Source organism: Sus scrofa, chromosome 16, assembly GCF_054392235.1.
Source record: "Sus scrofa isolate SSC_HxYL_T2T_F1_AM1 chromosome 16, Sscrofa_HxYL_maternal_Yorkshire_Landrace_v2.0, whole genome shotgun sequence".
Lineage (NCBI taxonomy): Eukaryota > Metazoa > Chordata > Mammalia > Artiodactyla > Suidae > Sus > Sus scrofa.
In genome coordinates, this window is record NC_139398.1 from 73,178,269 (window position 1) to 73,197,018 (window position 18,750).

The 18,750-nt window shown below is 35.0% G+C and overlaps 1 protein-coding gene across 1 annotated transcript in view; it reads left to right on the forward strand.

Moving 5' to 3' along the window:
- Window positions 1-18,750, forward strand: part of LOC102157413 (uncharacterized) — an 843,474-nt gene that overhangs the window by 683,634 nt on the left and 141,090 nt on the right. The window contains exon 3 of the transcript XR_014830900.1: window positions 18,098-18,232. The gene's annotated coding sequence lies outside the window, so the exon portion shown is untranslated. The remainder of the gene's footprint in view (window positions 1-18,097; window positions 18,233-18,750) is intronic.

Here is an 18,750-nt window from a genome sequence, read left to right on the forward strand (position 1 = left end):
CTCCACTGTATATTCTTGCCTCCTTGTCATAGATTTGTTGACTGTAGGTGTGTGGGCTTAATTCTGGGCTCTCTATCCTATTCCACCAATTTGTATTTCTGTCTTTGTGCCAGCACCATGGGGTTTTGATGACTGTAGCTTTGTAGTACAGTCTGAAGTCAGGAAGCCTGATTCCTCCAGCTATGTTTTTCTTTCTCAGGATGGCTTTGGCTAGTCTGTGTTTTTTGTGCTTCCAAACAAACTTGAAAATAGTTTTTTCTTTTTCTTTTTTTTTTTTTTGTCTTTTCTAGGGCTGCACCTGTGACATATGGAGATTCCCAGGCTAGGGGTCTAAGTGGAGCTGTAGCCACCAGCCTTTGCCAGAGCCACAGCAACATGAGATCCAAGCTGTGTCTGCAACCTACACCACCACTCATGGCAGCACCAGATCCTTAACCCACTGAGTGCAAGGTCAGGGATCAAACCCCCAACCTCATGGTTACTAGTCAGATTCGTTAACCACTGAGCCATGATGGGAACTCCGAATGTTTTTTTCTAGTTTTGTGAAAAATGTTCTTGGTTAGAAAACCTTAATTTTTTTTGTTATTTGTTTGGTTTAGGGTCTGGATATGTGTACTCTTAAAAAAAGCTCTTTTTTTTTTTCACATTCAGTTATGTTTGAGAAATACTGTTTTAGAGGAAAACAACTTTCATTTAGCTTTGCAATCCTTAAAACTTTCCTGATGTTGATTAATTTTCTCTACATTTTACATTGTAGAGAGAAGTCTCTGTGTGATGAATGCCTATCTTAAACCCATGGTATTTGTATGGAAGACTCTTTAAAGCTTATGCACATGATCTTAATTTAGTTTCCATAGGTTAATGTCAGAATAGTTTTTAAGTATATCTGTCTCAATCATTATTACCATGTATTATCATGAAAAGTTATTGGAACATAGGTTGGGTCACCTGAAATATACCTTGATTTGACCATATTAAAGAGTCATGTTTTAAAAAGTGATATTTCCATTTTATAATTGAGAAACTGAACATAGAGCATATTGACTAGTGGCTAAATATTTCATCTCTTTATACCCTACTATGATTCACTAGAACTGCCTCAAGACCTACTTTTCTGGAGAGAAACTAGCTTCATATTGACATAAACTAATAGGAAAGTCTAATATTAGGAGTGAATGGAAAATGTTAAATAGAAAAGCAGGTGGGTAATATAGGTGAGAACAGACATTAAATGTCACAAAGCAAAACTTGCTAAGTTTAGAAACAGAAGCATTTACATTTAATATGACTTCTGCTTCTGATTCTTAAATACTTCCCCTAATCACTTGTCTCTTAATACCTGATTGCACTTGACTTTTTAGTGCACCTTAGCTGATTAGCACCCTGGCTTCATCAGGAGGAAAATATGTGCGTTTTTCAGAAGAGAGGCGTTCTAAGAGCCTCCAAGAAAAGAAAACATTGTTCCTGTGTTAATTTCCATGATAGAAGGAATGAAAAACAGTGTGAACACAAAATGGTCAAGTTCTTTTTAGGATTCATACCTCTCTCCTGTCATGTTCTGGTCAGATTCCAGTGGTTTCTCAATGACCTTTTCAATTTAATCTGCTGGGATTCTAGCCATTTATGGAAAAACACTTTGAAAGCAACTCTCTACTGCAGCAGTAGGAATTCTAATCCTACTCAAGGTGTAAAACATTCGTGAAACTCTGCAGAGAGGGAGAATGCTGTTGCAGAAGAAGAAAAAGAAATCTCCCTGAAGAACCCAAGCAATTTACCAAAGTTTAACAAGCCTTTTACTGTGTTTTTAAGTTTTGCTACTTTATTACTCTTCATCACAAATATACATTAAAGTATATTTAAAATCTCACAGGGAATGCCCTGGATTAGAAGCAGTTTTGAAGTTTAACAGATTATGAGTTCCTTTATTGCAGTAAGAATATTAAAATGTTACTTTTTTAAGGATCTAAATATTTGTTCATCGTGTGTATCATTTTCAAGTTATTTCACGTATTTGTTAACTACTTTGTTTTTCAAACAGTTAGAGGCATTCTATAGCAGGATTATTTTAGAAAAAAATCTCAGAGGGTATATTTACATATGGGAAAAGATACCTCTACACATACCACAACACACACACACACACACACACACACACACACACACACACAGAGACCATTTTCCATAGGGGGTTCTTTAATATGTTGTAAAGTTTAAGAGAACTGTTCTGTTCTCATTGTTATTTTCTCCATGTTTTAGGAATAAAGGGATTTTCTTTTCTGAGGCAGATGGAGGGATAATCTAACAAATAGGAGGAGTTACTGCACCAGGAGTATTATGACAAAAGAAAGTAGCCAACCTTAAATTTGAATGTATGATAAGCTCACAAAGAGTTGTCATTGCATTCCAAAAGGGAACCACCAAACTGACATGCATGGCATCCCATAACATCTCTCTGCCTAAAGACCTATTTCCCTTTTCTTGTGGAATATCACAACTTGCTTCATCAAAAATTCTGTTTGCTATATGCATTTAGCAGAACTCTTATTATACTGTAGACTTAGTTGCCTTTCCTATTTATATTAGCAGTGCCTTGAGTTTAATGACCTAATTTTATTTGATTTTCAATTCTGTTTATATTATGCACTACCTGATACATTGTAGGCAAGCACAAATAGGCTTATTAATGTGAAAGCTGATCATTTTGTCTTTGAATTTGCAAAGAAAAGAAAGTATGAATGATTTTAATAGAGAATAAATTTATCCAAGAATATCTGTTAAGCTATAGACCAGATATCCAATTATAAATTCTCTCTCTTGTTCCATATCTTCATTACTTATTATCTTTAGGAGAATTTTAAACAAAGTGTCCCATGCTCAACCAGCCAAGAGATGGACATGAAACCTAAGTACTGGCTTTTCTCCTGAGAAACTTAACCTGGAGCAATTCATGAAAGGATGGCCTCAAGTGATTATCCAATTTTTTCCGCCCCCTAGATTCCTTGAGCTTCTCTTTTGCCTGACCTTTATGAAGTATGATGCTTCATATTTTTCTTTTTTTATAATTTTGTATATATGTTTACTTTACTTTTCCAGAGTTGCGTTCTCCTGAGAGTTACCCAATAACCCCTTCTGTTAGGTGTCCAAATGTAGATACAGTATATAATTGTAAGCCCTTATGAAAAAAAAAATCACTGGTTTCTTAATCCCTTTGCTTCAAAACAAACAAAAATTTATAGACAAATTACACCACACAAAATATTTTAATTCTGAAAGGTGACCTATTTGTGAAAAAAAATTTTTTTTTTTTTTGCTAATCTGTGAATCCACCTAACCTGATGTTGATGTTGAAACTTAATTTCTGGGAGAATTACGACAAGTACTATTGAATTGTACTCTTGATAATCAAGGCCAAGACTGTTTTTGAACAACTGTATGAGATATGATAAACTCAGTGACTCATTTGATTCTTTGAGAGTAAAACCAAAGCAAAATGTACTAAAGCAAGACCAAGTTTCTGTGTGCAACAGCAAAGTGGAAGGTATTGCAATAATTTATATGGTTTAAATAGAATTTTTTTTTAATAAAATATAGAATTCATGCTTTGTTGTCTCTGCCTGAATGTGCCGCGGGGGATAAAATAAGGCCTAAGTCATTATATTTGTCTATTGTAAAGGCAAAGGGTTAGATTAACTCATAATCAAAGCAAACTTTCATTTCTCAAATTAGAGTTGGCTGCTTCCATATGTCCTAATTTTCTTTTAAGAAACACATTTCCTGCCATACTGAGTCTCATTTCTCCATTTCTGTGGGTGGGTAATTTCATGTATATCGTGCCTCCTAAAATCCAGTAACATGAATTAGCCTGAAGAGAATGTTTGCTGGCTTTGTGATACCTTTTACTTTTGCCTGTGAAGCCTGTGCAGTTTAATTTACACTCCCCCTTCAAGTAGGGTGAATTGTAGTCATTATACAACAGAATTGCACCTGTCCTAAGCTTTTCTGATTTTTTTTCTTCATGGCTTCCTTGGCTGCCTGGGGCTGGAATATGTCAGGTCCATTTTGTTTCTAGAAAGTGTCTCCGTCTCTTTCTCTCTCACTCTTCTTGGGTGTTCTTGTTCCTAGACTAGTTGGTATGTTTATTTTGTTTGCCCTAAAGCAAAAGCATGATATATTACATTACCTATCAAAGCAATTACACAGTGTTTAAAACCTTCAAAAGAAATATCTCTAAAATATAGATGAGGACTATAATTAGGCCATTTAAAAAGTCCATTTTCCTAAATGCAAGCCATTATTTAGTCAATTTGTTTAAGTACAAATTCCATTAAAAGGTTGATGGATTGTTAGTGATTATTTGGCTTTCTTCCATTCACCCAAGGAAAGATACGAAGAAATTTAAAATATCTAAGATACTGTTTAAAAGTTCTTTATTTTAAGTGATAACAGCTTATAAATTTACCAACTATAAGGTCATTTTCAGAGGGCTCTAAATCTATATCATTTTTTCCATCTGTCATGAAATGTCTTTTAGATTGAATGTGAAAGACACTGCTTTAAGTCATCTAGTAGCAATGTCTTTAATATTCTTTTTGACCATTGGTTAAAACAGCAATGGATTAATGAGATATTTATAAATTAAATGTTCATTGTGTGCTGTATAACTTTTTGTGGATTGGAATACGAGATAGTTGTATAAAAAGCTAATTAAATATCTGCTGAATTTAATCCATCTGTACTTGAATGCTTTAATTTAGAATCCAAATGTTTTTGTTTAGAGAGAGTAAAGTATATTTCTAAAATCAGTCAAATACTTGTATTTACATAGGACATCTGCTTATTTATATTTTAAGTAGATTAACTTCCTCAAAGTATTTTTCAGGATCTGGTGAAGATTTCATTCCTGATTGTCTTTTTTTTTAACTGAATTAATAGTTCCACATTTTTATTCTTAACATACTGAATAGAGATTTGATGAAGAAACACCAGGTACACATATAAAATATGGAGGAATTACAGAGTTAAATTTTTTCATCAGAAAGAGAAAATACTTGGATGAAGATAGATGAATGATAATTGGAAATACATAGAGATAGGTAGGTAGTTAAAAATAGAAAGAGGTAAGTTTTTTGTGTGGTGTTTATATGTTTTAATAGTAATTTACAAAGTTGAAACAATCAAGCAATTTTGATTATTGCCTCATATATATTTCTATGTAAAGATGTATCTATGTATAAATTCTGAAGGTATGATAAGAAAGTGGCACATCTGCCTACCTAGATTTCTCTTTATTTTCTATTCTCTTAAGAGAACAGGTAAAACCATTCAATGCATGTTGTGCCAATACCTGATTCCAAAATCCTTTAGGAATTTTGAGGACAATGAATACAGGGAAGAGATGATTACCTGAGCTGAGATAGAATATTTAGATATATGAAGATTCAGTATATTGTTTGTGGCAATGCCATGCTTTATATTTTTCCACCAGAGAAAAAAATTAAACCAGTTTCTATTTATCTCTAGCTGATATTCTCTATGACTAATTATCTACTGAAAATTTTTTTCTCTCCTAAATCTTATTCCTCTCCTTCTTCCGAATTCTTCCTAAAAAAAAAAAAAAAAAAGAAAAAAAGAAAATGAAAAGAGCCTCAAATATCTATCAACTTGAATATATATTCATATTCACATTTAATTTTCCCAATCTAATACTCCCCATCAAACCATCAGAGTCTCTTATTCTTCCCTCTTAGGGTCAAATTACTTGAAAGAATGTTTTTGTTTACCTCTTATTCACCAAACATTCAACACATGATGATTTTGTCTTCTGTACTTACCACTCCATTGAAACTGATCTCAAACAAGATATGAACAATTCTTAGCTTATTTGACTTCTCTACACTGTTGGTCACTGTTGAGAACTACTTCCTCTTGAAAACATGTTCTTCTCTCGGCTCCTGTGATACTAGCCTCCCCCTCCTTCCATCTCTGGCTGTGGATAATTCTGTTTCCTTTTCAGGGCCCTTGGACCATGTTAGTCTTTCCCTGTAGTCTACACGAAGCCTGCTTTTCTCCAGTCTCTACAGGTTCTAGGAAAACTCCCTGTCTCTCATAGCCTCAAATTCCAAAGATATACTGTTAATTCACAAATCTTCATCTCTAGAACTCTAGAGCCAAATACCTAGTGTTTCCTCTAAGTTATCTTTCTATATCAATTTTCCTTCCCTGCTTCTCCAACCCCCCAAAACCTGCTACTCCTTTTATGTTTTCTCTTTCTGTGAGATTGTCTCCCACATACAGTTGCTGAGTCTAAACTTGTACACAATCTTTGGTCTTATGTGTACCTCTTCAGGAACCTTTGCTGAGTTCCTGAATTTGAGTTATATGTTCTCCTCTACCCCATTCCAACACTTGCTGTCTTGTCCTATTTATCATTAAGCATGTACTACCTCCCCTACCACATGTAAAACTATATGAGGGTCAAGGCTTTATGGTACTATTCACAGACTTTTATTCCTTGTAATAGCATAAGCACTTCACCCATAGAGGACTTCAAATATTTTCTCAATGAATTAATGAAAGAGAAACAGGAAGTGGACAATTTATGGGAAGCCAACAGGAAATCAGTCTTATTAAGATGTTGATTGACATGTAATGTATTAATTTCAAGTCCTTCCCAAAAAGTATGGCAGTAAAGGATAGTTTTATTTGCCAGCCTTTTTAACTTGCATGTGACTTAAATAAAAGTGACTAAAACTGAAATCAAACTGACATAAGCAAAATGGGATTTATTCCCTCTAGACACTGAAAAACTCCAAGTGGTTTAGTAGTAGCTGGATCTAGAAGTCAAGTAACATCAAAAGTCCTTTCTGTCTCTGTCTTTTATGCCGGCTTCATGCTCAGACAAAGCATTTTCCAAGCTCTCGGTCTAATAGAGTCTCTCTTCTTTATGGCAACAGATGTCTTAAAATTCAACCTGATTAGTCTGTGATTGAGTTTCTACACCTGAACTAACTACTTATACCAGGGGATCAGTGATGCCCTGATTTGCAAGCCTTGGTCACATACTATCTTCTCGAACAAGAGCTACTGTCAAATAAATTAAATTTCATGAACTGAGGGTGGCAGAGATTGTTCTCAAATAGAACGTATTCCATTACCAGTAGCAGTGGGAATGGATTTCAAGAAGATCGAATTGGTAAATCCCTTACTTGGACACAGTAGCACCAGCCATGTTCTTGATTGTAATGTCCTATATGAGGGGAATTTTAAAATGTCCTAAAGTTGGTGCTTATCTTTTTATAAACAAAGAAAAGAAAAACCGTTGGGTTTTAATGATTTGCCCATTGTGCGTAACCTTATGTTTCAATCCCAGTAAACTCATTTTTTTTTTTTTTTTGTCTTTTTGCCATTTCTTGGGCCACTCCCTTGGCATATGGAGGTTCCCAGGCTAGGGTCGAATCGGAGCTGTAGCCAGCCGCCAGCCCACGCCAGAGCCACAGCAACCTGGGATCCAAGCCGCATCTGTAGCACCTACACCACAGCTCATGGCAACACCAGATGCTTAACCCACTGAGGAAGGCCAGAGATCGAACCCACAACCTCATGATTCCTTGTTGGATTCGTTAACCACTGAGCCATGACGGGAACTCCATCATCATTTTTTTTCTAAGGGCTGCACTTGTGGCATATGGAGGTTGCCAGGCTAGGGGTCTAATTGGAGCTTCAGCTGCCAGCCTACACCACGGCCACAGGAACACCAGATCCTTAACCCATAAGTAGGGCCAGGGATCGAATCTGAATCCTCATGGATACTAGTTGGGTTCATTACCACTAAGCCACAACAGGAACTCTCTAAACTCACCATTTTAATAAGGACTTGGCATCTATAATTTCTATCTGAATGTTTGAAAAATCAAGTATTATTAATTAAAAGTTTTTTAAAAAAACAACTTTAATCACTTTCCTAGCTTGCCATGGCCCATAAACCTTGAATTCTCCTCCCTTCTCCCAGTATTTTTCAACTGAGCAGTCACACATCTATAAAAATAATTAGCACATTTGCAAAACTACATGCCGAAAGCATAGTGGTACCTGCAGGTCCACTGTATAATCATTTCTGTAGTTACAAAGCACATTAAATGAATTTCCCTCTTGGATTTGTGGTGTCTACATATGTAGCTTACAAAATGCAAAGCCAGCTACAAGGTATTTCTCCTACCTCAGAGCTGAAGCAATTAGTATGCTAAGAAGCACATGTCCTTTTAGGTCATTTTAGTTGCAAAGCTGTCTTTTTAAAGATAAACTGGGCTTTCTTATGAAGAAAGGCAGCAGCATTCTTTTTAGCTTCTGATATAAACATACACACACTCAAGCAAACTTGGAAGTTAGAAAAGCAATACAATTCATATTTCTTAAGCCATGGATGATTATTTGTTCTGAGATATCCTTTTCCTACTAACTTTAAATTGATATTCGTCTTAGGAACTTTAATTGTGAAACACCTTTTTAAAAGTGCAGTGTATGTAGGCTATAATTTTGTAGGACATCTAGGCTAATGAACTTTATTTTGTCTTTTGAAAACATGCTGTTTAGAAAAGGAATAGTTATCTTCATTGCTTAGACTCTTTATTCTTTCCCTAAGAGACAAGCCCAGATAATCTTTGTTGCTGTGGATTTATGTATTTTTTGTTTGTTTATTTGTTTGTTTTAGTTTGTTTATGTTTTGTTTTTGGCTACACCCACAGCATGCAGAAGTTCCTGGGTCAGGAATCAAACCCGTGCTGCAGCAGCACCTTGAGCTGCTATAGTGACCACACCAGATCCTTAATCCACTGCACCACAAGGGAACTCCTGCAGTGTATTTATAATAGGCACACAGAGAAAGTAACAGGGGAAAACGTCTTAGCATATTTTTATTTCTTCTGGGTCTCAGACTTCTGGATAGCATAGATGATCTCAGGGAGAACTGGAAGCTGAGTACAACGTTATTCAGAGAATTTAATCCCAGCTCCAGTCAATTGCCTCTTCCTGTGTACCTGGAATTTATACTTCCTGGAGTGTCAGTCTTATTAGGGTAATGTGCCATCTCAGAGAGTATTTACTTTCCTCATATTTAGTCTTTACAGAGTGACTTGGTTTAGGTGCTATTCACTGTTCCTACCCAAAAAAGCCAGGGATGTTTCGTTGATGCTGTGCACAGAGCATGAGCAATCCTATTCAGAAGGAGCCATGTAAAACTGCTCTCTTGCAGGAAGCATGCTGTGCAAGATTATAAGCTTTGGCATAAAACTGAATTTTTCTCAAAATTACTCAACTCCCCCCTCCATTATAACTTACAAAACATTTTAGAATCTCACAGTATTAGTTAGCATAGGGTCAGTTATGTCGTGATAACAAATAAGGCCCTTGAATTTAGTGGTTTAACAAACACAACAAAGATTTCTTTTTTGCCCATTTAATCTGATGCAGATCAGTGATTCCAGGACAGCTGAACTCCACCTGTATGTAACTCAGTAGCAACCCCATGTGATTCAATCTTGTGATACCATTATCTCAATAGATAGCTTCCAGGGGAAGAAAAATTTAGGCATACTTACACCTACTCTAAATATTTGGGGTAGTACCCATCAATTCCACACATAATCCATTGTCCATAACTAGTCACAAAATCCTGCTTCCTAAAGTAACAGTGGGAATTATTCAGAAACATATCCAGTGTGTATATAATTTTTCTATCACACTCAATTTCTCATCTATAAAATGGGCATGCTTACAATAATGCCTAGGATTTTTCTAAATCAGTGCTATGTAGTAATCTAGGACCACTATATAACAAATGAAATTATAAATCGAATGTGCTTAGCACATGTTGCTCTATTATAGATACCTTCACTGTTATTCTCCCTTAGAAAAGGGACTTTTGGTATGGCCATTACATAGAGTTTCACAGATTCTGTCTATGGTATGTTACAGCTTTTAAGATCATTTCAAAACATTTTCAATGTTTTTTTTTCAATCCTCTGTCTTTTTATATTCTTGGTCATTCAATTTTAACCCCATAGTGAGATTTTTGACGATGGTTTGAAATACTTCAACACTGGATTGAATCATAACTGAGAATATTTTTTTCTCAAGATAGAATTTAGTTTAAGACTGTGGGCACCCACATGTTAAGATTGGCTCTAGTTATTGTGGGTCAGAATGCATTTAATAAAAATATCATGGTCTTTCTACAGATTAAGGAGACATATTCAAATTCACTCAAAACAACATGGTTTTTTGTACATATAATTGAACCATAGAAGTTAAGGAAGACTCATATATATCTGTGGCTTCAAAATCTTAAAACATTGATGAGCACATAGAACAAACATATGTGTGATCATAATATATGTAGTTTAAGCTCTCACTGTCAGCAAGAAAATATAATACCCAATCAGGCATCTGGGGAAGGTGAGCTGAATGAGAAAGGTTTTATGATGGTGTTAGTGGATGTAGAGTATTTTAGAAACTTGAGATGAAAAGAGAGGCAAAATAGGCAAAGAGAAAGGCACAAGCAAGAATAGAGCAGGTCCTAGTCTACAAGAATATTGTGAAAAGCACTTTAAAAAATAGATAAAAAAATAAAAAATAAATAAAAAATAGATCAAGCTCCTGTCCTAAGTGGCCTTGAAGGCTATAATCACAAAAGAAATTCTAAACTTCCTCAATAAAGTGGATCTACAAAAGACTTATTTAATTTTTCCATATAATATCCAAGTTTTACTTACATAAAAATTTCCCTGTGTTCTTTAGTCACTAGAAGTTTTTTTCCTAAGTTGGGCATCTGTTTCAATATAAAAAAGAATGACACTTTATATCTTTAAAAAACGTATTTGACCTTGTGCCATTATCTTATGAAATACTTTTTCTAATTAATTCTGTCCTTTCTAAACCTGATAAAAGAGATGAAACAATGTTCTCCAATATAGATGGTAACCACTGATATGTATACAAGTTAATGTAGTATATTTTCATTTTCTATTCTTAAGACTTTTGAGAGCTTTGAAGGAGGAAAAAATCAAGTATAGGATATTTTCTTTTAATTGTCAGGGTTTTCTAAGTAGAAATTGGAAAATAATTTTAAAAAATTAATGAAAGGCTTGATCCTTTTTCATGTGTAAGAAAATTTTCAGAAAGACTGCTTTACTTGTTGGATCTATTAGAGAGAAGGCTACATGTATGTTCAGTGTATTCAGCCTTTATATTTGGAAAAATGAGAGGATTAAATAGAACAGGGCAATAGTTGGAAATTATGTTTGAATAATATGTTTGGTGTTCATCTGTGAAGAGCACTACCACTAGATGTAGGTTTGTTAGAGCTGCAGAAGCAGAGCCACAGAAAGGATAATTTTCAAAATAATGCTTAATTATAAATATGTTCCCCTTTGTCATTTAGCCACTTGGGAAATATCAGTTATAGATTTATTTAATAATTATCTTTAAAAAAAAAGTTCTGGTTGAATATTTTTTAATTAACTGTTGATTATTCACAGCAGTGTCCTGTAACAAATCATAGAGTGTATATTTTTAAAATCAAGTATAACATAAATTATAAAAAGAAAGTCTTGTTATAATTACATCTGCCAAAAAATCAGCAGCTTAGGATAAATGTCCTTGAATCAATTTAGACATGCTTATAGGTACTTGGAATAAGTTCTCAGATGAAAACATTATAACAAAATGTGTTAGGCTTTACACATTGATTTGATGCTATAGGAACATAAGCAAATATGAGAAATTTTTTTCATTGTTTTACAGTAGATTTTTTTCTGCTATTCATTTAGTGGAAGCCTACAATAAACTTGTATCTTTGGCTTCATTTCAGTTTAAAACTGGAAATGCTGATTGCTTCAGAGCCACTTAAAGTCATTCCTTAGAAACATCATGCTCTTGCCATTTTGTGAAAATATGTCCAAGAAATGAAATGAGTCTGAGCATTCCTGGATATACACTATAATTTCTACTATTTTAAGCTAAACAACATCAGTTCAATAGGATGCAGGGTAAATGCAAACCTAAAGGAGGTATGGTTGAGAGAAATAATTCTATATATTATTAGGTAATATCCATAGAATGTTTTTTTATAATTAAATTCACATGCATAATATTTTTTAATATTTTTAATTTTTAACTATTTTTATTATATTTGATTTACAGTGTTCTGTCAATTTCTGCTGTAAAGCAAAGTGACCTAGTTATACATAGATATGCATACTTTTTCTTAAATTATCCTCCATCATGTTCCATCACAAATGATTGGATATAGTTCCCTATGCTATAGAGCAGGGTCTTATTGCTTATCCTCTTCAGTGCAATAGTTTGTGACTACTAACCCCCAAATCCCAGTCCATCCCACTCCCTCCCCATCACCCTTGGCAACCACAAGTATGTTCTCCATGTCTATGAGTTTGTTTCTTTTCTGTGGAAAGGTTCATTTGTGCCATATATTAGATTCTAGATATAAATGATATATGGTATTTGTCTTTCTCTTTCTGATTTACTTCACTTAGTATGAGAGTCTCTAGTTGCATCCGTGTTGCTGCAAATGGCATTATTTTGTTCTTTTATGGCTGAATAGTATTCCATTGTGTATATATATATACACCACATCTTCTTGTCAATGGTCATTTGGGTTGTTTCCATGTCTTGGCTATTGTGAATAGTACTGCAGTGAACATACAGGTACATGTCTTTTTCAATTAAACTTTTTTCTGGATATATACCCAGGAGTGGGATTGCTGGGTTGTATGGTAGTTCTATATTTATTTCCTGAGATACTTCCATACATTTTTCCATAGAGGTTGTAGCAATTTACATGCCCACCAACATTGTAGGAGGGTTCCCTTTTCTCCACACCCTGCCCAGCATTTATCTATAGACTTATTAATGATAACCATTCTGACTTGTGTGAGATGGTACCTCATTATAGTTTTGACTTTTATTTCTAATACTGAGTGATGTTGAGCATTTTTTCATGTATGGCTTCTTTGGATAAATATCTATTGAGGTATTCTGCCTATTTTTCAATTGGTTTGTTTGTTTATTTGCTGTTCAGTTGTATGAGTTGTTTGTATATCTTGGAAATTAAGCCCTTGTTGGCTGCATCTTTTGCAACTATTTTCTGCCATCCTGTAGGTTGTCTTTTGAGGTTGTTTTCGGGGGTGTTGTCTTTTGCTGTGCAAAAGCTTGTAAGTTTTTCTTTTTCTTTTTTTTCAGCAGAGGGTTGGTGCTGCACCTGCAGCATAGGGAAGTTACCAGTAGGCTGGGGGTCGAATCAGAGGTGTAGTTTCTGGCCTACACCACAGCCACAGCAACTCAGGATCCAAGCCACATCTGTGATCTACACCACAGCTCATAGATATGCCATGATTCTTAACCCACGAGTGAGGCAAGGGATTGAACCCACATCCTCATGGATACTAGTCGGATTCATTAACCACTGAGCTATGATGGGAAACCAAGACTTGTAAGTTTGATTAGGTCTGATTGGTTTATTTTTGTTTTTATTTCTGTTTTCTTGGGTGACTTACCTAAGAAAACTCTTGTATGGGTGATGTCAGAGAATGCTTTGCCTATGTTCTTTTCTAGGGGTTTTATGGTGTCTTGTCTTATGTTTAAGTCTAAAAACTTAAAAGCTATTTTAAGTTTATTTTTGTGCGTGGTGTGAGGATGTGTTCTAGTTTCATTGATTCACATGCAGCTGTCCAGTTTTCCCAGCACCACTTGCTGAAAACACTTTTTCCCATTTTATATTCCTGCCTCCTTTGTCAAAGATTATTTGACCATAGGTGTCCGGGCTTATCTCTGGGTTCTCTATTTTTTCCATTGGCCTGTATGTCTATTTTGGTACCAGTACTATACTATCTTGATTACTGTAGCTTTGTAATATTGTCCGAAGTCTGAGAGAGTTATGCCTCCTACTGGTTTTATTTTTCCCTTAGGGTTGCTTTGGTAATTCTGGGTTTTGTATGGTTCCATATAAATTTTTGGGTTGTTTGCTGTAGTTCTGTGAAAAATGTCATGGGTAATTTAGTAGGGATTGCCTTGAATCTGTAGATTTGATTTGAGTAGTATGGCCATTTTAACGATATTATTTTTTCCAATTCAGGAGCATGAAATATCTCTCCATTTCTTTACATCTTCTTTAATTTCCTTGATTAATGTTTTATAGTTCTCAGCATGTAAGTCTTTCACCTCTGCAGTCAGGTTTATTCCCAGGTATTTGGTTTTGGGGGGTGCAGTTTTAAAATGTATTATATTTTTGTGTTCCTTTTCTAATATGTCATTTTCAGTATACAGAAATCTGACTGATTTCTGAATGTTAATCTTGTATCCTGCTACCTTGCTCAATTCATTGATCAGTTTTTATAATTTTTGTGTGGCGTCCTTAGGGTATTCTATATATAGAATCATGTCATCTGCATATAGTGACAATTTTACCTTAAATTATAGGCCAATATCTTTGAAGAATATAGATGCAAAAATCCTCAACAAAATTTTAGGCAACCAAATCCAACAACATAAAAAATATACACTATGACCAAGTGAGATTTATCCCAAGTTCACAAGTATACTTCAATATACGCAAATCAACGTCGCACAGCACTTTAACAAAAGAAAAGTAAAAGGAAAAAACCACATGATTATCTGAATAAATGCAGGAAAATCATTTGACAAAATCCAGTGTTCACTCATGATGAAAACTTACCATAGTGGGTCTAGAGGGAACATAACTTAATAAAAACCATTTATGACAAACCCACAGCCAATATAATACTCAATAGAGAAAAGCTGAATACCTTCTTACTAAAATCTGGAACAAGACAAGGATGCCCACTCTCACCACTTTTATTCAACATAGTATTGGAAGTCCTAGCCACAGCAATCAGACGAACAAAAGAAATGAAAACTTTTTTAACCAAATGTAGGGTGTATTTATAATATTAGAAATACTGTATTGGTAATTGTAAACCTGAGGTCAATACATATGTTTTTTTCCTGAAAATGATTGTGTATTGGGAAAAGGTACACTAATTCCTACCTCTTTTTCTCTTCTCTGATTCCATACCAAGGAAACCAGTGAGCTTCCCAGAATAGAGACTTGGCTTTCCCAGAATGCAGTTTTGGAGCAGAAGGAAGCCTGAAGTATAACAAATAATTGCAGGGAATGCCATTAAGATGTGAACTATTTGGTGAATTCAAGATGTATAGTCACAAAACCAAGATGAAAAATGGGATAAGGACCCACAATTTTCAAATTCTCCTCCAATTTCGTCTCCCATGGGGGGAATATATATATATGTGTATATATATATTTATTTATATTTAATATTGCTTTTAACAATAGCATCAACTTTTTGAATATTGCTATGTTTTAGTCAATTTTTGATTCCTAAGACAATCTGTATTAAGCTGAATTGAAATGACTTCTGTGTACACATATAGTTAGCTTCTTTTTCTAGAAGCTCTATTTTCTTTCATTAAGCTGTGATTAAATTTTACTCAGTACCATACAGTTTAAATTACTATAGGTTTATAGTATATTTACTTTTCAGTTAATATAGGCTATACTAGACTCTATTTCTTCCCTGCCTTTTCATAGATCTTCTTTCTTTAACCTTCCCATTCCAAAGCCTGATACCCATGGTATGACAAACTCTTATATTCACAGTAAGCTGTTGTGATATACACTCCTACTCGGACCCCTTCCTCTCTAGGAGGAAGCCACATCTTCCCTGACTATCTACACATTTTCCCTTCATCGTTTCTTACACCCGGTCTAACACTGACGCCTCTTCAAACCCTTTCCTTCTCCCACAGTTCCCAGCTCAGAGTGAGAGTGTCTTATTACAATGGGTGTGAGCCATTGATTGAGAGGAATAAAAATTCAATAGGGACCAGGGGACATCTATAAAAGGAGTTGAGAGCAGAGTTATTTTTTCCAAGTCATAGGCAAGAAAATATGAGAAAAATCCAAAGCAAAGAAGTGTCACGTCTGAATGTCATATTTATTACTATGGTCTTCCTGCCCCCTAATTATTATAAGGGATAATGTCAGAGAAATCCTAAAACCTCTTTTTTTTTTCTCTTTTTTCCTTTTTTTGTGGTCTTTTTAGGGCCACACCCATGGCATATGAAAATTCCCAGGCTAGGGGTCAAATCAGAGCTGTAAGATGCCAACCATAGCCACAGCCACAGCAACTTGGGATCCAAGCTATGTCTGCAACCTACACCACAGTTCACTGCAACGCCGGATCCTTTAACCACCGAGTGAGGCCAGGAATGAAACCTGCATCCTCATGGATACTGATTGGGTTGGTTACCAGTGAGCCACAACAGGAACTCAAAAACCTCTTCTTTCAGCAAAAACCCTTGTTCCCATTTAAATGCAATAACTAGTCAAACCAGCCAAATGCACTTTTCTCTCAGATATCATACACATCTATTCCTGTTTCATCTCAAGCAGCATTTTCTTATGAAGCCACATTAGTTGTTGACATAGTCTACGTAGCATTTCTTCATAGGAGGAAGTTATTTGAAATTTTGCTGGTAGTCCGCCCTAGGTTTGTTCAAAGAATTACCATACTGGTGCCTGTAGGCAGTTTTTCCTGTCTGATACATTTTATTCAAAACAATGATTTCAAAAAGTAATTTCTACATCAGAATTCTCTAGGGAGTTTGATTAAATCTGGCCAAACAGCTCTCTAAGCCTAGTGAGTCAGAATCTCTGGTCTGGGAAATATGGGCTGTGTTTTTACCAAACTGGGCAAGTTTACTTCCCTGAATCTGAAAAGCACTGAGTATTTTCTTGATGTGCATACGCTGAACACTGTAGATTAATTAAAAGATATTAAACCTGGCCAGTTATCATAATCACTTTGGGGGATTTAAATACTTAATAGCCACAGGCCCCATGTGCAAAAATGTGATTATGTAGATTTTAAGATGGGCAACCAGAATCCATATTTTACAAAAGCATCTTAAGTAATTCATGTCAGAGCCACACTTGGGAATGACTTCCTAGAAACACATTAATAGCAGTCTCATCTTTAGTATTCTTTAGATTTGGACAAATAAGAACTTGGCAATCATCTGATTTTTTTAATATACGAAAGTTAATTAAAATATTTTGATTTTTATTATTATGTCTTCTGTTAATAGAATGTTAACTCCCTAAGGATAAGAACTTTCTGTGCTCTGTTCACCACTGCACTCACAGGGCCAGAAAGAGTGGCTGGTACAGAATAGAGGCTCAGTACGTATCTATTGAATGAATAGATAGCGTTATGTAAATATATGCTAATTATACTAGATTGTATAAGTAAGCTATATATCCATGTCTAAGTTTGACATATTAACCAATCATGTGCACACACAATACATGTGTAATATCGTAGATGCTAATAAAAGTGCATTTTATTAGTCGTGAAACTTGTCTTATATCCAATGGCATAGGACTCTCCTCTAAATCGCAAATAACAAGCGAGTTTGGTAGTCATGAATAGATAGCCTCATCCGCTTTCATTTGAAAAGGACCTGGAGGTCTTGGTTTGGATTTTCTATTAGCATTTCTTTTCAGAGGGGTCACATCACTGCTCAGGTGTTGTGAATCACTCTCTATGTAAGTGAAAAGCAGCTGAATCATACTGAAATCACATTGCCCCACGAGGAATGTGTCAACTATTTAGTCTTCATTAACACGATGAAAGTGTAGTTAATGATGGTGTTATATTGCCACATTGAAAAACTTTAGAATCAAGTGGCTAAAAATATTTTCTCATAGTGTAAGGGAGTGAGGACACTAAAAGCTTACCTTTAAAACTATTTTTAAAGGATGAAGCTATTATAATTGCATCTTTCCTTTCTGGGTAATAGCCTTTTCAAGTGAAGAGTACACTTCAGATGTGTTCAGCATAGCAGTTCCTTAGGTCCTAAGCCAGGTGATAATGCTGAGTTTGGTGCTTAGGATCCTAGTGGATATACGATACAGCCATTATTTTGTTAATTTATAATTCATGATATCAAGAACATTTGTATACTAATATTCTTTGTATTCCAGGTGTTAGACACCCTCTCAAAGGTGGGACAGAATAATAATGATGGCTTCAGTACAATGTTATATATGCTACGAGAGTGGCACATATACAGACGACTCTGGAGCTAAGAACAAGGACATCTACACGCTAAGTTTCAGGTATTGTACTGAGTCTTGAGGATGAGTTGCATTTATCCATTCCACATATATTTATTGAGTAACTTTTATGGAGCTAGCCTACCCTCTGGATAGACTATGGGGAAACAGGATAGACATGAACACTGCCATCATGAACTCACAGACCATGAAGGGGGGGACACACCTAAAACAACCTCCAAGAAAAAAAATCTGTGATAAGAGAGGAAAATTCAATAAGCTGTGAGAGCAAGGCAGATGAACCAACATTTTGACAGATTGCTCAGGGAAAACCTCTCTTAGAGAAAATGGTATTTGAGATGATACCTTAAGTAGAGTAGAATTTAGGTAAGCAAAGACAGGGAGAAGAGCATACCAAAGAGCAAAAGCATGATTCATTTTATTTTATTCAAAGATTTTTGTTCTAAAGATAGTCAAAAAATCCAAAGCAAACAAATGAACAAAAAAGAATTTTAAATCATTACCTTCAGTGAACATTATGTTAGTAAAAAAATTCAGAACACTATGCATAATTAAAAAAA